The sequence below is a fragment of the Thalassophryne amazonica genome, chromosome 6 (assembly GCF_902500255.1).
Source record: "Thalassophryne amazonica chromosome 6, fThaAma1.1, whole genome shotgun sequence".
Classification (NCBI taxonomy): Eukaryota; Metazoa; Chordata; class Actinopteri; order Batrachoidiformes; family Batrachoididae; genus Thalassophryne; species Thalassophryne amazonica.
This window is the reverse complement of record NC_047108.1, coordinates 106,304,380-106,325,863: the sequence shown is the minus strand read 5'-3', so window position 1 is coordinate 106,325,863 and position 21,484 is coordinate 106,304,380. Positions and strand designations below refer to the sequence as shown.

Sequence of the window (21,484 nt, the reverse complement as noted above, 5' to 3'; positions counted from 1 at the left end):
AACATGAGCCTGTTGCTGTTTTGCATGTGTACTGTGCACGGAGGGTTGCGCAGCTGCAGTGGATGCAGTCAGCGTAGATGTGTAGTGTGCATGCGTGCACGTGCACACAAGCCCAAGTCTGCCGAGCCTTGTTTTCTCCCCAAACCATGAAATAACCATAGTTTGTCAGAGCCACCTGGTGTCACCATATACACACAGAAAGAGCCTTTTGGGAAATGTTTTTTTCCACGTCAGCGAACTGTACTGATGAGTGTATTTTTCATCCTAACTCTAGTCTTAACTTTATACTGTACATTTAATGGACTACAGGGGTTATGGCTCCATCACAAAAGTTCCAGCTAATGTGCTCGTGACCTAGAGTCTGGCCATTGGGTGTATGTATACAAACTGAAAACTAATGTTTGCCGAGTTCACTTCACTTTGCAAAAAGCCCCCTTGCTTTAGAGCAGGGTTTCTCAAAGTGTGGGCTGTGGCCCACCAGGGGCCCACAAAAGTATGACAGGTGGGTCATGAGCAGTCATAAAGATAAATACAGATATCTTCAATTAAAATTTACACTAAATTTATATCAAAATACAATATAAATGTATATTTAAAAAAAAAACTTTATATCTGACCTGGGCTGCACGGTGGCTTAGTGGTTAGCACTGTTGCCTCACAGCGAGAAGGTCATGGGTTCAATTCCCCCCTGTGGCCTTTCTGTGTGGAGTTTGCATGTTCTCCCCGTGTTTGCGCGGGTTTCCTCCGGGTTCTCCGGGTTCCTCCCACATCCAAAGACATGCGGGTTAGGTGGATTGGAATCTTTAAATTGTCCGTAGGTGTGCGAGTGGGTGTGGATGTGTGTGTTTGTCTGTTTGTGGCCCTGCAACACACTGGCGTCCTGTCCTGGGTGTACCCTGCCTCACGCTCTGACTGCTGGGATAGGCTCCAGCTCCCCGCGACCCTTGATTGGATTAAGCGGTTGAAGATGAGTGTGTGAGTGAGTGTATCTGACCTGGTTTAAAATTATATACATACTCACCGGCCACTTTATTAGGTACACCTGTTGAATTGCTTATTAACACAAATCGTTAATCAGCCAATCACATGGCAGCAACTCAGTACATTTAAGCATCTAGACCTGGTGAAGATGACTTGCTGAAGTTCAAACTGAACATCAAAATGGGGTAGAAAGGGGATTTAAGTGACTTTGAACTTGGGATGGCTGTTGGTGGTAGATCGGCCAGTCTGAGTATTTCAGAAACTGCTGATCTACGGGGATTTTCACACACAACCACCTCTAGGGTTTACAGAAAAAGGAGAAGATATCCATTGAGCAGCAGTTGTGTGGACAAAAATGCTGTAGTGATGTCAGAGGAGAATGGGTGACTGGACTGTGTGATGGTATCATGTCAGTGTGGACCAACATCTCTGAGGAATGCTGCCAACAATTTGCTGAATCTATGCCATAAAGAATTAAGGCAGTTCTGAAGGGGGTCCAACCCAGTACTAGCAAGATGTACTTAATAAAGTAGCCGGTGGGTGTATGTCAGTCTCATGTGTTGATGAAAAACTTTGGGAGTGCGCCAGTAGATTTTCAGAGTGGACCCCAAAAAATGGCAAGTGTCCAGGTGAAACAACGCATACAGTATGCTGCATTGTCAAAAGAACATTTAGAAACACTAAGTACTACTAGAGATAACATCTTCCAACAGGGTATGAGGTCCACTGGTGCCCATGATTATCCCAGGATTCCATAGCATGAAGCAGAGTGTACAGCTTCCCTTCCATCACAGGTTACATCCTCAGCCAAGGTTGGTACCCATTTATAGCTGGATACATGGGTACAAGACAAATGAAGAGTCTTTTCTAACAGTGGTACCATTACTGGCAATTGAACACAGATCTACATGCGGGTAGTCCAACTCCTATTCCACCAGGCTGCCTACTTTGAAATATTTATAGTGATAGAAAAGAAACAAAGGAGTACAACCTTGTATTTGTTTGCATGGAATGAGTTGTGTGCTTATCCATTAAATGCCATCTTCCTGAAGTAAATCTTTTTCACTTTAATCTTGATGCGTACATTTACGCAATCAGCTGCATAACCACTGTTTTGTGTGTTTGCACAACACGGCTTCGCTGGAAATCATTTCAACTTTTCATCTTAGTCTTCAGTCATCTGCTAATTCCTAGTAAAGAAAAAAAAAAACAGCAGCAAATCAAGCATATCAACAATGCTCCAAGCGTCTTCTAGAACGTGCCTATACTGAGACAGTACCAGCACGCTGTGATAAAGCATCAGTACCTTGTTGGTTTCCAGATTGTGTGTTTATTAATGCCATAAACATGCATGGAAATGTTGAGAACATAAATCTACACATCATTGTTCACTGTTTTATAATTAGTGGACTAATTAATCACATCCTTATTTATTGCTTTTGCATGGAACAAATATGCCTGAATGTCATTATCTCATTTTATGTGCAGGCAGCATCACACACGCGTGCTTGGTCATATGTAACAGAGTGCAAGGATGAATGACATCAACAATATGAGCTTAAAAAACAAACAAACAAAAAAAAAAAAAACAAAGTGATTTGAGTTTTATGTCCATTATATTGAAAGACTTTAAATACCAAGCACGTTGATGTTATAGGCTGGATAATTAGGATACACACACACATATGCAAGCACACAGTCATAATTGTTCATTATATATAATTAATTATACAGAACTGGGTTGATAAAATAAATTCAATTAAGCCTTACGTCTCTGATTGCTTTTCCAACAGTATAAAATTGCACAATTCACAGGTTGCATTATTCAGGAGGTGATTTCATCACCACAATGTCTGGTAGTATTTCTGATGTGTTGGTTCTTTCACAGTATGAGGAAATATTTCAGTGTGTTATGTTATGGCCTTAAAATCTAAAATCAAGGAGTGTATTTGTTTTTGTGTTTTGCACACATGCACACTCTTTCAAACATTATAAAATTTGTTTTCATTTGTGTTTTCACTGTTAACATGTCGAGTATCTATTGAAAATGTGCTCAAATCAAAAGTAGACTGTAAAGTGGGTATTTTGCCTGTTTGCTATTTTAGTTTATTATTGTGTCTGTATGATAATGGTTTGCTGAAGTTGTGATCGTTAGGGATGGGTATCGAGAACCGGATCCTTTCGGGTATCGTTAAGAAATGATTCGATCCACCGACATCAATAACCTTTTTACTTAACGATTCCCTTATCGGTCCTTCAGAGTGGCCGTTGTTTTTGGGGGGGTGTTTGTCAGGAAAATTATAATTTCTCTACATTGATTACAGACCCTGCAGCGGGTCTGTAATCAACTTTTCTGCAGCGCAGCTTTGCTTTGAACCTTGAACCAATCGAAGCAGTGATTTGCAGATCGAAGCAGTGCTTCGATCATTGCTTCGTTGATTTATTTTTTTCTTTCACTTTCCCCCACTAAAACCCTAAAGAGCATATGGCTGTGAGTATTATTTACTTTTTTATGTTAAACCGACCTGTTATGGTCTTCTAAAACAGTTGATAGATGTATTTTATAACTTAAAAACGGGACTGATGCTAACACGTTAGCATGTCTACGGCATTTTCAATGTTAAAGTTAACATTAGGCAGTTGCAGCTGTCAAGCGTTTGTTGTTGTAAAAGAGTCAAATGTATTACAAATTGTAATATTTTTTTAATTTATTTTTGTTTATATATTAATAATAATAGCAAGCACAACAATAATAGTAATAATAACTAATCTAATGATTATATACAGTTTTAGAGAAAGAGACAAAAAGAACCTGAATAAAAACACAACAGGAAATATAAAACCAGCTAACAATGAACATACATAAATAAATAAATACATACATACACACAGAAATAAATGTTTCCTGTGAACACCTAGTGACTCTTACGCCTCCATTTCATCCCTGTCTTAAGTTTAATGACAATTTGTTTTGGTTAAACCATATTTTCAATGTGTTAAATTCTTCAGTGATTTCCTCCAGAACTATCTGGCAAACTAGAAAACTGCTGCATCCTAGTAAGAGCAGAATACTACCAGAATGAATTTGAATAAGGAAAGCTTTTTTTCTCACCTAAATGGATGCACTCACTGCAGTTTATTGTCTGGAATAGTCCCAGATTGCATTTCATGCCCAGCTGTTAAACAATTTCTCGGATACTCACTCGACTGAAAGCCATCGAAAACCACCTGAATCTTATGAATGGTTATCAACACGGAGGTGTTTTGCTGTGGCGCCGCGCCATGAGCGGCTGGGTGCCGACGCGTGAATCCGTCCGCACGTCTTTCATTACAAAATCTCCTTTAACAGTGGAATGTCCGGATAAACTGCTGATCCCGACCTCTTCTGAAAGTTCTCTGTTCTCTCACGACGTCCTGGGTCAACAGAGGCTTAAATTTGGACGTTTTCAGCTTGAAACAGGCTGACGATAGCGGCTCGGGGCACGGCGTGCCGTCCGGCTCCGTGGGCAGTCCTTAAAGCGACAGTAACGCTCCATAATCTCTCATCAGCCGTTAAAATTTTCACCGAAAGCCGTCTGAATTTCTCGAATGGTGTCCACTTGGATGTGTCTCACAGTTTCTGAAAAAATTTTGATCAAGCAAAGCGCCAGTCTCTCAGGAAGAAGTCAGACAAAGGAATTCCGACGAGGGGGGTGGACCAGTGCTCACTCAAAGCCTGCCCACAGGCGAATGACGCAACCGACAGGCGTGAAAAAACTCACGCATGCGCACGAGGGTTCAAGCTTGTCTGATGTAATCGCACGTGATTCAAATCCATATAGTTTTTTAAAAAAATAAAAAGGTCGGTTTCTTTTCTAATAGACCTCGTATTTATGCCAACATCCATCCATTTTCTATACCTACTCACTCTAATTAAGGGTCATGAGGGGGTGGAGCATATCCCAGCTGTCACTGGGTGTATTTATGCCAACATAAGCCATCAAAATTGCATAATATAAAAAAGAAGAATATGAAAGAATCAAAGTCACTGAAGCAACAAAAAAGTCATCTCAGAAGTAAAACATAACATTATTTATATTTGTAATCATGCTTACGTTGGTTTATGCTTACGTCTGCTTCTGACAAGGTGAGTTTCCACGACTGTCCAGATTGTGCAATTTAAAGAAGTGAATTGAAAATGCACTTAATGGAAGCATTTTAGGGAAAAAATAAGTTTCAAATATTACTTTGCATGAGGTGGCTTTTGAGCTGGTTTGAAAAGCCATATTTTTGAAAAACTGCAATACAAACACTTTTCTGCTATCACACGTCACATGATGTGTCGAAAGAGTCACATGACATTCTAAAATACATAGTCCATTACGTGGGGATGACATCAGAGACGAGAACATGTTAAACATTAGAAGAGATGACATTACAGCGGTACTGGATCAAAACAAAACAACAAAATGCTAGTTTTTCCTGGACTAATCGATGTGTCTCCATGACTTTTGGAATTATGGTTCTTGTGAAATCCTTGCTAGAATGATAGTTAGCACAATATGGCAAAACCCAGCAGTGGCTTTTATTCACTTAATGGAAATGCTGTAATTTCACAATACTTTTTTTTTTTTTTGGTCAACATTTTGAAAATATCACTAAATTTTTGCACATTCTGCAATGGAAAACCAGCTACTGCTTTGTAGCTACACTGCTAGTGCTCTCGTTCATTTAATTGTTCACTGCACCCCAGTGGAACAGCAGCAGCACCTCGTTCCACAGTGTCCTAGTACATCTGGAGTTGTGTCAGAAAGAGCAGCTGATGTAAAACGTCTAGCAAATAAACACGTGGAATAATAATGGAAACCTTGAGCAAAAAAAAAAAAAAAAAAATGGGAGCAGCCACAACAATCATACAAATTTGTAAATCAATAGAACTAGCTTCAAAAGTAAATGAATTAACAAGTATAAATTAAAACTCTCTGGGGCCGGCACCATTGTGCAAGTTTTATTAAATGATACACAGGTTTTTTTTTAAATGACATTAGATAGAAACTTACTTTTTTTGGCTGAAAAGTACAATTCCTCCGACTTTCGGTTCAGCTGTGCACCATGCTTGTAGTCTTAATAGAAGCTGTGTGATGATGTGCGCAATGTGAGTGTCCAATCGGAATTGGTTCACCGTCACATGGTTTTCCAATATCCAATGGTAGAGCAGAGCAGTCTCACGTGGTAGGCCAAAGATTGTTAGGTGCACCGATGTGTTACTCTTTGGCATGTGAACGCTGTTTGAATAGCCCTCTGGCTGCTGGCTCCATCCATAAAAGTGCAGTGTTGCGCATATGAATGGAAGTGATCAGCATTAGAGGGCCTCATACAGCCTCACGTAGTGGACCAAAGAGTGTCACTGGAAGGACCTCACGTGGTGGACCAAAGAGTGTCACTGGAAGGAATGATTCACTACTTGGCCAGTGAATATTGTTGAATAAGCCTCTCACTCTCACTCGTAAAGTGCCATTTACGCATATGGATGGAGGGGAGGGGTGTTAAGAGGGCCTCAAACTGTGAAGATAGGTTGTTTACAGTGCAGGAACACATTCCAAGAGGGAGTCAACTCCACAGAAGTAAAACGTTTGTGTTGTAAGCCTTTGTGTAATAGCAGACAGAAATTGCTTTGAGATGTGGCATAAAGACAAACAAAATGCATAGACCATTTTGTATATATAGTGTTCAAAATGTGCATTTGTGTATGTTAGAACCTTTATTTTATACATTCTTTTGTACAACATCCCAAACTACCTTTATAAATTATCAAAATAGTTGTTTATTATAGTTTGTGTTTTGAATAAATGTGTGTGAAATTTTTTTTCCTTATTTTTTCCTTTCTTATTTTTGATTGTAAACCTTTATTACACTTATAAAACACCACTATAGCATATATATTCTGAAAGTACAGGTTGTTCTGAAAAAAGAGACATACCACTTGATTGTGGGATGCAGGGTGAGCTTTTAACAGTAATAATAAAACATTTATGCCAGGCGAGTGAACTGTCCAAAAAATGCCCTCGGACCCCAGATGGTTAATGACACAATTACAAAGAGTTCCCACAAAAAAACAATGTTATTTTAGCTGAACTGACTTTGCAAGTTTGGAAATCTACCAAATAATTTGACTGAATTAAGACTAGAGTTCACTCAACCATTTATTTGGCGTAACATTTTGTTGCCTTAAAATTTGAAAGCAGCTCTTGACAAAATATTTTTAGTTTGCCCCAACAAATTAGATTTGACAGTGTAGCAAAATAAAGAACTTGACAGAATGAACTGGACAAAAGAATACCTGAGGGGAAAATGTGGGTCTGAGTCAGTTAAGCTTTATCGGGGGTATGAAATGGTGTTTTCAGGTTTCGTGTTGGAAGTCTGTCATTGGCAGGAACACTGATGTAAACACATTCTCAAAGGGGAAATCCAGCATTTAATCACATTAAAGTCACTGAAAAGATGAAAACTACGAAGGATGAACACGTTTTCTTAACCTTTTCACCCTGACCCAAAGACGGTCAAAACAATAGTGATAATGCAACTGTTTTTAATGTCTCTGTGGAAATATGCACACTTTCACATTAAAACACACTTTCAGGTGATTCCACACCTGAAGCAGAGAGGTCACCATGGGAGACCTTGTCCACTACAGTGGTTTTAGCTTGCTTTTCTGGTGAGCATGTTGAATGCGGTCAGATGCTTCAAACATCTGTGCGATGGTTGCGACTCTGTGGCACAGCATGCACACAATGATGGCAACGTTGTTGGACAGCCCTGTGTATGTGCCACATATTTATATTTTAATTTCATCTCCATAAAATCACATGGTATGTATGTATGTATGTCATAAAACTGATTTCCCCTTCCAAATCATTGCGACAGTCTAAGGCATATGCACCAATGTGGCACACAGTGGTACCACTGTGGTACGCTTCTTTAAAACCAGTTGCCAGATTTTAGAAAATTCACTAAATGTATTTTGAAGAATGTAGCATGCACATATGCAACATTTTATCTCATTTTGGTAATATTACTGATGTGACTGGGCCCTTAACATCCAAGTCTCACAACTATGCAGTAAGGCGTCAAGCTCCAAGCCCCAAAACCTGGACCTTCTTGCTCCTGCAAAGGTGTCTGCATGTCCACACACCTCTAACTAGCAACCTTGTATAAGGTCTTCCCATGTGTCAGTTTGTCTTACAGCCTGGGAGACTCAGAAGAAGAGTATCACTCGCATTGTGAGGGAATGTTGACGATATTTTGGATGTGGTAAATGGACTGCATTTATATAGCACTTTTCCTTCTATGTCAGAAGCTCAAAGTGCTTTACATTGATGCCTCACATTCATCCATTCACACACCGATGTCATGGTGCTGCCATACAAGGCGCTCACTACACACTGGGAGCAATTTAGGGACTAAGGACCTTGCCCAAGGGCCCTTAGTGATTTTCCAGCCAGACGGGGGTTTGAACCAAAGGATCCTCTGGTCTCAAGCCCACTGCTTAACCACTAGACCATCACCTCCCCACGTGACATGTTTGTGCGTGATCCAGCACAAAAGTACTTCAGTGTCGAGAACCCCAGTAGCTGGAGAAGCCCAAGGTGATGATGAGACTTCATCTGGCTGCGGCAGATACACGGCTGCTTTTAAGAAGCGGTGGTGGCCGGAGGGCGACTTCCCCAAACCAAGACTGTTCCATATGGTGGTGGATGTGGTGATGTGCAGCATCAGCACATGCTCCCAGACACATCCATCCATCCATTTTCTGTACCCGCTTGCTCCAATTAAGGGTCATGGGGGTGGGGGGGCTGGAGCTTATCCCAGCATTCATTGGCTGTGAGGCAGGGTGCACCCTCAACAGGACGCCAGTCTGTCACAGGGCTACATATAGAACAACAATTACATTACCCAGACACATGCTCCTGACAATCTAAGAACCATGCAGCCACATGCATTGTAGATATGTATTTGTGCAGAATATATAATTTCTCCAGCCAAAACTAAAACTAAAGGAAGAATGTGAGTATGTCTCTCACACACACAAACCCAGAGGTGTATGTGTGTGTGTGGATTTCTTCAGAAGGGAATATAATGAAATATGTGTGTCTAATATGCATTATTTTATGCAAATTAGCCAGTATTATGCTGTATATCTACTGAAATTATTTCTGTCAAGATCAGACTTTTCTTGATGCTGCTCATTTGTTTAATTATATCCATGGTTTTATTCTTATACGTTTTATTCTTTATCATCACGCAGTAATGTCAGTGTATGCACTGACCTTTGGCAATGACTTAGAAAATGTGTGCAGATATTTTACAGTTACAATTCTCATAAAATATTGAATGAATGACATAATCATTGGTATAAATAGCCACAACAGTGCATAATGGTCTTACATAAACAAACAGCCAGTGTAATTTTGTTGAATTGTTCTTCTCTGTGGGGAAGGACAGTGGCTTAGTGGTTAGTACTGTTAACTCACAGCGAGAAGGTCATGGGATCGACTCCCACTTGTGGTCTTTCTGTGTGGACTTTGCATGTTCTCTCTGGGTGCTCCGTCTTCCTCCCACATCCAGAGACATGCAGGTTAGGTGGACTGGAAGCTTTAAATTGTCTGTAGGTCTGCATGTGGGTGTGAATGTGTTTCTTTGTCTATATGTGGCCCTGTGACAGACTGGCCTCCTGTCCAGGGTGTACCCTGCCTCACGTCCTCATATAACTACTGTGTCTGGGATTTCCCAGCAATTGGACCAGGCTAAGGATCTGTCAAGGACTGTGTGTGTGTTTGTGTGCAACAGCATTCCAACATTAAACAAACCCATGCACAAGTGTCTCTAGATTATAGATATCCCTTCTGGGAATCGATCAGGAGACAATTTTCATCACCACCAAGGGATTGTCATAATGAGATGTATGTATAATCCATAGTTTCTTCAAAAATATTAGTCCCATCAACTTTCTGTTTTGGTGGCGTTCATACTTGACCCAAAATACAAGCGAATCAAACGGCAAATGTCAGATCTCCACAGTTTGTATGTGATCGTAGTTATATGCACGCATGTCTTTTTGTCTTTTCTGCATTCTGCCACAAGCAGGTGCTTTTATTTTTACACACCCACAAACAGAGATGGTAGGGGAAGATATAAACACAGTACAGTTTTCACTCGTGGTAACAGCAACATGACACTTAAGTAAACTGACAAAACCAATTGAACTGCAAAAACACAATGAATCAATCACACTAACAACACTGTTAAACTAACATAAACCACAACAACATTTAAAACCGCGAACTCCCATGGTGTATTGCAGCACAATGTTCATTGCTAATTTATCCAAAAATGTTAGTCCTGCAACTTTCCATTTTTGCAGCATTCTTCCTTGACCCAAAATGCATAAGCATACCAAATGGCAAATGTCAGCTCTCCCTAGTTTCTCCATGATCGAAGCCATACACACACGCACACACACACGCGTAGACGCACACAAAGGCCACTTGGCTATTATGTAGACAAATTAGAATTTTGAGTTGGTGTTTTTATCACCAAAAACGATGATGTATCCTTTGTGATGTGCACTCAAATATTTTAGGCAAGAAAAGAAGATTCATAAAAACAATCAATTTCATGAAGAGGAAAAAAAAAATCCAAGATAAAATATGCCACATTGCACTTAATCAAAACTGTCCAAAAATACCTGAGCAATGAATTTTTGACAGCTCAAGGATGGGACCAAAGGATTTCTGTGATTTCTGTGTGCTGATTACTTCTCTGCAAGTTTCCTTCTGGCTTACTTTAATTGTCATCCAAATTATTGATGTCAGTAGAAGCAATACACGGCCTTGACAAACCAAGCAGCGAATGTTAATGCTGAACTGCATTATAACGTGTTTGTCAGTGGCATGCTCGTTGATCACAGCTAGTAAACACATCTCAGTAATACTGCAGCATGAAGACGTATAGGGGAGGTTATTAAAGTTCATACGCATTCCAGGTGTGAAAGGTACGCTTCATTGAAGTGCTTTTATATTCCCATTTCCAGAACACATCCTGCTGACTTTAATATCCTTGTATCTCTCTTCCAACTGCCAATCTTGCCCCCCTATTTAAATTTCACAAATCCAATGGGAGAAATTGAAGCAATTTTGACTAATTTGCCCCTCGCCTGATCCCTGTGAGCTTCTTTTTGATTCACATATCTTTGTGATCTTCTTTGAAGTATGCCAAGGGAGAAAATGGAAGGTGTGTGTGAATGTATTCTTGTTTAGACGTCTTGATATTCCTTTTAATAACTTCAGCCTGTGAATCAGTGTGTCGGCTGTGTTCTGCATGTAAGAGCTGTGTGACTGTTTTATTTGTTTTCTCACCTCGAGTAAGCAGAGCATTTCCGTCTTTCTTCAACATGCACACCACAGTGGGCAGACCACCTCGGAAAAACCATTTTCCCCAGAGAGACGGCTTCATTATTAGAAGACAGACTTTTGTACGAGGTGATTGTTGTTGTTTTTTGTACAAAGAATTGTTTAATTTTAGAGGGAGACTGTGGAGGCAGACTTTTGTATATATACAGTAGTGTTCAGAATAATAGTAGTGCTATGTGACTAAAAAGATTAATCCAGGTTTTGAGTATATTTCTTATTGTTACATGGGAAGCAAGGTCCCAGTAGATTCAGTAGATTCTCACAAATCCAACAAGACAAAGCATTCATGATATGCACACTCTTAAGGCTATGAAATTGGGCTATTAGTAAAAAAAAGTAGAAAAGGGGGTGTTCACAATAATAGTAGTGTGGCATTCAGTCAGTGAGTTTGTCAATTTTGTGGAACAAACAGGTGTGAATCAGGTGTCCCCTATTTAAGGATGAAGCCAGCACCTGTTGAACATGCTTTTCTCTTTGAAAGCCTGAGGAAAATGGGACGTTCAAGACATTGTTCAGAAGAACAGCGTAGTTTGATTAAAAAGTTGATTGGAGAGGGGAAAACTTATACGCAGGTGCAAAACATTATAGGCTGTTCATCTACAATGATCTCCAATGCTTTAAAATGGACAAAAAAAAAAAACAGAGACGCGTAGAAGAAAACAGAAAACAACCATCAAAATGAATAGAAGAATAACCATAATGGCAAAGGCTCACCCATTGATCAGCTCCAGGTGTTGGGAAGGTGTCGTAACAGGGACCCGCAACAGGGGGCGCAAATGAACGGACAATGGATAAGACAAAGAGTAACAATTTAATGTTGTGAAACGCACAACTGGATACAGACAAAGATATAATGCCAATTAAACACAAGGTGACGTGCGGGCAGGCTCGAAGATAGGAGACCTCTGGCGATCGTTGAGCCGGGACCCACACAGCTTCCACCACCAACGGCCTGAAGAACACCGGAGCCGCCAAGTCCTGAGTCCCCAGGTGGTCACCGTCTTCTGTTGCAGACCCTGGTACTGCTGGCAGAAGATGAAAAACAGTTAATGGTGAGTGTGCATCCACACACCCAGTAATCCTTCACCTACAGATCTTCAAGGAGGGAAAACCTCCACCTCCGGTACAAAGTCACCTGTGCAGCTCCTGACAGTGGCTCCTTGGATGGAGTGAGAGGCGAAGACGTCGCAGACTCTCACTGCACACCAATCCAAAAACACTGAATCCTCAGGAATACGGCTGCACACAGAACAATTAGTTAACACTAATCACAGCAGAGAATTACCTTAGACGGTAGCTGATTTCTCGGCGAGGAGGTGGAGTAATAATCCGGCTTTTGTAGGGATGGTGGTGATTGGTGACAGCTGGTGTAAATGAGTGACAGCTGTCACTCTCTGTTGTCTCGGCGCCCTCTCATGCTTGAAGCCCGCACTCCAAGCAGGGCGCCGACTGGTGGTGGTGGGCCAGCAGTACCTCCTCTTCAGCGGCCCACACAACACCAGGATGATCAAAGACAGTCTGGAGTTACCTGTAAGTGCTGTGACAATTAGAAGACGCCTGTGTGAAGCTAATTTATTTGCAAGAATCCCCCGCAAAGTCCCTCTGTTAAATAAAAGACGTGCAGAAGAGGTTACAATTTGCCAAAGAACACATCAACTGGCCTAAAAAGAAATGGAGGAATATTTTGTGGACTGATGAGAGTAAAATTGTTCTTTTTTTGGTCCAAGGGCCACAGACAGTTTGTGAGACGACCCCCAAACTCTGAATTCAAGCCACAGTTCACAGTGAAGACAGTGAAGCATGGTGGTGCAAGCATCATGATATGGGCATGTTTCTCCTACTATGGTGTTGGGCCTATATATCGCATACTAGTTATCATGGATCAGTTTGGATATGTCAAAATACTTAAAGAGGTCATGTTGCCTTATGCTGAAGAGGACATGCCCTTGAAATGGGTGTTTCAACAAGATAATGACCCCAAGCACACTAGTAAACGAGCAAAATCTTGGTTCCACACCAACAAAATTAATGAAATAATAATTAATTTTATCCAAAAATGTTAATTTTAATTAATAATAACTTAATAATAATAATTTAATAATAACTATTAATTAAATAATAGTTTAGTGATTCACAGGATTGCTAAAAAAGCAGTTTGAACATAGTAGTTTTGAGTTTGTAGCGTCAACAGCAGATGCTACTATTATTGTGAACACCCCTTTTTCTACTTTTTTTTACAAACAGCCCAATTTCATAGCCTTAAGAGTGTGCATATCATGCTTGGTCTTGTTGGATTTGTGAGAATTTACTGAATCTACTGGTACCTTGTTTCCCATGTAACAATAAGAAATATACTCAAAACCTGGATTAATCTTTTTAGTCACATAGCACTACTATTATTCTGAACACTACTGTAAGGCAACATGACCTCTTCAAGTATTTTGACATATCCAAACTGATCCATTAATTCCTGGTATGCAATATATAGGCCCAACACCATAGTAGGAGAAACATGCCCATATCATGATGCTTGCACCACCATGCTTCACTGTCTTCACTGTGAACTGTGCCTTGAATTCAGAGTTTGGGGGTCATCTCACACTGTCTGCGGCCCTTGGACCCAAAAACTGTCTTTGATCATCCTGGAACTGATCAATGGGTGAGCCTTTGCCATTCTGGTTATTCTTCTATCCATTTTGATGGTTGTTTTCCATTTTCTTCCATGCCTCTCTGGTTTTTTTGTCCATTTTAAAGCATTGGAGATCATTGTAGATGAACAGCCTATAATTTTTTGCACCTGCGTATAGGTTTTCCCCTCTCCAATCAACTTTTTGATCAAACTACGCTGTTCTTCTGAACAATGTCTTGAAGGTCCCATGTTCCTCAGGCTTTCAAAGAGAAAAGCATGTTCAACTGGTGCTGGCTTCATCCTTAAATAGGGGACACCTGATTCACACCTGTTTGTTCCACAAAATTGACAAACTCACTGACCGAGTGCCACACTACTATTATTGTGAACACCCCCTTTTCTACTTTTTTTAGTAATAGCCCAATTTCATAGCCTTAAGAGTGTGCATATCATGAATGCTTGGTCTTGTTGGATTTGTGAGAATCTACTGAATCTACTGGTACCTTGTTTCCCATGAAACAATAAGAAATATACTCAAAACCTGGATTAATCTTTTTAGTCACATAGCACTACTATTTTTCTGAACACTACTGTATATCCTGTAGTATATGGTATTGTGCAATATGACACTCCGGGGACATTATTTCAGTGTTAATGTACACATTTCTCTTTCTTCTCTCTCTTGCTACATAACCACAGTTTGTAAAACTTGTAAAAATGATTATTGTTATTTAGGTTTTACGTTGATGATTAAAAGCAGTCGTTCCCCTTTGTGTGCACATGATCCTGTCAGATCTCACAAGTGAAGTTGAGTAGGTCCCGACTGCCACTTGGCTAGGAAACTGTTTGTGAAGATCCTCAGGGCCTGTGTATATATCTCTATGTACAACTGGAGTTGCATCAGGGCTAAAACTTGTGCCAACTCCCAATGCGGATCTCTGCTTGATCTGCTGTGGAGACCCTGAACAACAACATTGATGATTACAATAAGCAAAGAAGGTAGCTTAGTGGGATAGGTGCTTGGCTGCCCATATGTGTACACTTGCTTGATTCCCAGTCAAGTTACCTGTCTGAGTCCTGTCTGACACAATTCATTTGTGTGTTGTGTTTTGAATTGTCATGACAGTGAGTGTTGGAAGGGGAAAAACTCACCGATGCTAACTAGCATGCTTTTTGCCTCAAGAGCAAAGGTTGAGTACTCATTTCACTAATATGGCCAGTGAAGCTCCTACCCTAGTTCTTGAAGTGAATTTCATAACATTACCTAGAACTGAACAGAGCCGTATGTGATGCAATGATTTTGCTCCTCTTTCAGTCACTTTTTAAATTTGTACTTTGTGTTTGCATGTTTGATGGTTTGCAGTCATCTGTCTGTTTGTTTGTTTGAGAACCAATATATTCCCACACTTGACTTGATTGAACCATGTCAAATTTGTTTATAGAACTGGTGCCATAGAATAGTAAATCTTCATCTGTTTAGAGGTGAGGTATTTTAAAACTATGATATACAATGAAACCAGTAATCGGCCCAAGCCTGGATGTGACTAATGTTATTGGCAACATATTTTTCTACTCTTGGCAACATCTTCTCAGTTTTGTTTTTCCATCCTATTAATTCTGTCATTTGGATATTTGAAAAGCACATGAATTGAGTGGAATTTGGTTTGGAGGGAGGCCTTGGGTTGGCCTTGGAAAGTGAGAACATGCTTGAGGAGTAGAGGAGAGGTATACTGGTGCCAGTTTTTAAAAATAAAGATGATGTGCAGAGCTGTAGAAACTACAGAGGCATAAAGTTGGTCAGCCACAAAATGAAGTTATGGGAAAGAGTAGTGGAAGCTAGGCTGAGAAGAAGAGTAAAAATCTGCGAACAGCAATATGGTTTCATGCCGAGAAAGAGCAAGGCGGATACAGTGTTTGCTTTGAGAATGTGATTGTGAAGTGCAGAGAAGACTAGAAGGCGCTGCAGTGTGCATTTATGGATTCAGAGAAATCCTATAGTAGGGTCTCAAGAGAAGATTTGTGGTATTTTTTGAGGAAGTCAGGAGTTGCAGAAAAGTATGGAATAGTAGTGCAAGGATATGCATGACAGCATGGTAAAGTTGAGAATTCCAGTAGAAATGACAGATGTGTTCAAAGTAGAGGTGGGATTGTATCAAGGATTGGCTTTGAGCCCTTTGTATGTAATTCCGATGGGCACATCAGTGGATGAGATCAGATCCATGGACTGTGCTCTTTGCAGATGACATTGGAATTTGTAGTGAGAGTAGGGAGAAGGTTACAGTGAGCTGGAGAGATGAAGGAATCAAAGTTAGTAAGAGCAAGGTAGAGTTCATGTGCATGAATGAGAGAAAGAATGGAATAATGGAGAGGTTATAAGGAGTAGAGATGTTGAAGGTTGGTGAGTTTAAATACTTGGAATCAACTCTTTAAATAAATGGAGAGTGTGGTAGGAAGGTGAAGCAGATAGTACAGGCAGGGTCAAGTGGGTGGGGAAGAATAGCAGGAGTGATTTTTGACCGAAGAATATCTGCAAGAGTAAAAGGAAAAGTTTACAAAATGGTATTCAGATCAGCTATGCTACGTGGCATGGAGGCAGTGCCGTTGACAAAATACGGGAGGTGGAACTGGAGGTGACAGAGCTGAAGGCGATTTTCATAGGGAATGACGAGGATGAACCGGATTAGGAATGAGCATATTTTGAAATGGTTTGGGTATGCAGAGAGGTGGAGGAAGAAGACGCTGATTAAAATTTCAAGTCCTGTAGCCAATATGTAGACCTGACACCTATTAGTAGCACTGCCTATCCCCAGAGTCTGTAGCGTGAAACTGCTGAGAGTCCACAACGTCCTATAGGGTGTCAAGAGAACAGGATGGGAAGCCCAGTACCCATTTAGATCTGGGTGGACTGAGACAACACAGAAGAAGTGCCTTGTTCAAGGACACAGACAAGTAGTATGACTGGGAATCAAACCCAAAGCTATAGCCCAACTCCTTAACTCACGTAGCTCTGAGGAAAGGTACAGGTTATATTGGGAGAAGGATGGTAGAATGGCATCACTAGGCAGGAGGAATAGAAGAAGAAGGACAACTGGTGTGGCGAGGGAGAACATGCAGATGGTTGGCCTGACAGAAGAAGCTTCAGAGGATGGTGTGAGATGGAGATGGATGATCTGCTGGTGAGACTCCTAATGGAAACAGCAGAAAAGAAGATGGAGTTGAAGAAGAGCTGATTAGATTTAAGAGAGATGTGGGTCCAGGATTTATATATATATATATATATATATATATATATATATATATATATATATATATATATATATATATATATATATATATATATATTTTTTTTTATTTTTTATTTTTTTTTTTTTTTTTTTTTTTTTTTTTTACCTGCCACTGATTTCTGTGTACTTTGGGAAACCAGTGCCATCACCTGCACTTTGTCGTAAGGACAGATTACTGTAGTACTTGGCAGACATATGTGCTTTGAGTGCGTGCTTTCTGAGTGCCCTCTGTTTCACCCTATTTTAACTGTTTCTCTTTGGAGAACATACTGTTAGCTATTTCATTTCTATTAAACCAATCACATCCATTTTTGTGCCTGTTCTCCAGATTAATAGAAATGACGGTGGCTTCTCCAGACTCGTGAACCCAGTTTTTAAGGGCTACGTTTAATATTCCTTCCACCACATCCCCTTGCTTTTGCTCACTGAACCTCTTTGGCTCGTGTCCATCATAGCACGTTGGCCCTCGTTCAGTGTTTTTATGTGAAGCTAAATATAGGCTTTGTATTGTGCTGCTCTGCTTAATGTGTGTTGGGGATGATTAGAGCTGAGGCTTGATCTCATCCTACCACAGACCCTTAATGCATGCCGCAGCCTCTGGTTTCTATTTCAATTCGGGGGCAAACAGGAGAAAGTGCTGTTATAATCATGTTGTGAGTTATGTGAAAGAGAGGGTAACACTACAGTTGGAACTGAATAATATATTAAAAACTTACAAGATCTAGGGATGTACCAATCAGGTGTTTTTTGGCCCAGATTTCAATCCAAGTGATTTAATATAGATTATCTGCCCCATCACATTACTCAAGTAAATCCAGTGTGTATGCTTGTCACGTTAACAGCTTTGCCATGTATTAAAAAAAACAGCTTCAATCCAAGCTGCTTCTTAAAGTTTATACTTGTTTATTTACTTGATGTTTGCTTTTTTAAATTAGGTAAACAGATTTTTTTTATATGTCTCATCAATTCTACTTAGTGCAGGAATGTAGTAGTAAAACTAGGACACTCAGAGTAATGTCACTGAAGGACATTTTAACTGTTAAATATATTTGTTGTTTGTTGTTGTTATTATTAGTCAGTGGTGGGCACAGTTCAGCTCATCCAATAACCGATAATTATCGAAGCTAATGTTTTTGCTAGTGGATTAGCTTTTCAGATAACTTTTAAAACCATCAGCGGACCAATTATTTTCTGATAAATTTAGTTCTGATAACTTTCAGTCAGCTAACATTTTCTTACTGGTAAACCGAGCAAAGTTTAATGGTCAGAAACATTTGTAAACCCTAAAATCAAACATTTTAGTCTGTCGGTTGTGTGTTTATGGCTGTTGCTTGCTGATGATGTCATCATTAAGCACAAAACGTTACCGTCCGCTCGACGTAGAAACAAAATGGACTAATTTTAACATTATTTTATTTTATTTCTTTGTGGCTGATGGCATAATTTAATCGCCAAGACTCAGTGGGAGAAAGAAGATCTCATGGCGCAAATGTGTTGCAGAGGGACTTTTCTTAGACACTGTTTTGGATAATCAGGATGCTTTATGTGGAATATTTTCTTCAGAATTTAATGAACCCCACTGAAACTAACAGGTAAGAATGTATATTTACTATGTAAATTTTACTCTGCCAATCAATGCATTAATGGACGTATTTTGGTTGTTTAACCCTCTGGGGCAGACGCCGTCATATACGATGGCTAAGACCAAGTTTTACTAAATTATAAATAACTTTTTAATGATATGACTTGGAGATAGAAACTTACTTTTTTGCTGAAAAGTTACCTCCTCTGACTTTCGAGCCAGCCGTCCACCATCTTTGTACTCCTCATAGAAGCTGTGTGATGACATGCGCAATATGAGTGTCCAATCTGAATTGGTTCACCGTCACAGTGTTTTCCAAAATCCAGTCGTAGCGCAGATTAACCTCACGTGATAAACCAAAGATTTTCTTTTAGCAGTAATGTGTTACTAGTTGGCCTGTTTGAATAGCCCTCTGGCTGCTGGCTCCAATGCGCCCTGCGCCATTACGCACAGCGATCAGTAAAAGTCATCAGAGGGAGCATGTGCTCAAACACAGAGTGTGTGAGTTTCAGATATGCTCCACTAGTCATTGCCTGTGAATGTTATTGAATAAACCTGTGGCAAGCTCTCTTGCTCCAACGTAAAGCCCTGTTTACCATATCAATGGAGCGAGGGAGGAGGGGCCGCTTCTCAGAGTGTAAGGGGCCAAAGTGGGCCAAAGTGTGAAAGCTGCTTTCAGAGTAGGACAGAACACTCCAAAACACAGTAGAAGTAGAAGTTTGTGATGTGACCTTTCTGTAATAGCAGACAGACATTGCTTTGAGATGAAGACAAACAAAATGCATAGACCATTTTGTATATATTGTTCAAAATGTGCATTTGTGTTTATTGTTACAACCTTTTTGTTTTACAGTCTTTTACACAAGACTCCAAATTACCTTTATAAAGTGTCAGAACAGTTGTTTATTATAGTTTGCTGTGTGTTTTGAATAAATGTGTGTGGAAAATTATTTCTGCTTTACTTTTTTCCTTTCTTATTTCTGATTGTAAACCTTTATTACACTTATAAAACACCACTATAGCATATATATTCTGAAGTACAGGTTGTCCTGAAAAAAAGAGACATAAAACTTGATTGTGAGATGCAGGGAGAGCTGTTAACAGCAATAATAAAACATTTATGCCAGGCGAGTGAACTGTCCAAAAAATGCCCTCAGATCCCAGAGGGTTAAGCCACAGGGTTCAAAGTGTGTTAAAAAAAAAAAAAAAGCAGGAGTTTTAGTTCGTAAATGGTGTCTATAATACCGAGATCAACTGTGACTTCTAATACTGTGTTTTACTGCTTTTGAAAGATGATGACAGTGTTTGGGGTTTTATTATTTTGTTTTTTTTATTTATCCATTATTTGTGCGTTCCTTTTGTGTTTCTGCTCCTTGAATTTACCCAGCAACCCCTGTGGAGCTTCAAACTGGTTCATCAGAAGCCAACAGTGTAATCTGATGTGGATGTGTCCAAATCAATACTAAAAGTTATTGGTTATCTGTAATAAAGATTAATTTTTTAGCAATTTAGCGGTTTAGCGCCACAAAAGATAACTTTTCAGTTATCGGATTAATGGTTATCAAAGCTAATTTTTTGGTTAGCTGTGCCCACCACTGTTATTAGTAGCAGTAGCATTATTATTGTTTTCATCATTATTGTTGTTATATGTCTAAAACAGTCTTGAAAAGTGGACCTCTGCACTAAGAAGGGAGGGCAGGGCCCTTTCATCTTAAACCTCTGGCTACATCCTTGGGAAATTTCTCTGGAAGCAGGAGAAAAACACAATGCTGAGGAATGGGAAGAACTTCTTTATTTTATATTCTATTTATTTCTTCTTTTTTTGCAGAACTCGCTACCCGATTGGCTGGTAAGAAGCCCATATCACACACGCCATTCACCATAAACAGGCTTGGCATGTATTTAAAGTGATGTGAAATGTGTTTTTGGCACTCTTACGGTTGCAGCTCTGTGGCTGCACGTTGTCAAACAAAGCGACTGACACGTACTGTTGATGTGGGTGAATACAATAGGCTTGTTGCGTATGTTCGAGTGTTAAATTGCTTTTAAGATGTGCAGCCGTGGCTCTATAGTGAAACAGTAGCCATGTGTTTTTCCGTCTGCTGACACAGAGCTTCTAAAGCGAAAGAGAAGGAAGGAGCACACACTTATTTGAAGACTTGGGTTTAATTGGGCTTAATTAAATCAATACTGTCCATCAAATGTCTTGATTGGGCCAACACTGATCAGATCCAATTAAATCCCTAGTAAGATTGGGTATTCAGGCTCACATGGAATCAGTTACATCAGTTTTTTTTCTTCTTCTTCAATTCACTGCTAATCAATGATAAAGCACATTGGCCGTTTGAATGGTAATCATGTGTGATTTGTTGGGTACAGTCTCTTGCGGTTTTAACTCTGGCAATAAGACAGATTTAGAAGCAAGTTCCAGAGTAGAAGGTTAACTACATTCAACATGGATTGAAGAGGCAAATCAATAGATGTTATGGTGCCTGGACAAAAATATGAAGTAATTGCCCTGTGTATTGACCCAGGCCTCATTTAAGCAGACATAGCACTA

General features: G+C 39.9%; 1 protein-coding gene across 1 annotated transcript in view; it reads left to right on the top strand.

The window, feature by feature from the left end:
* Window positions 1–21,484, top strand: part of plxna2 (plexin A2) — a 694,900-nt gene that overhangs the window by 270,288 nt on the left and 403,128 nt on the right.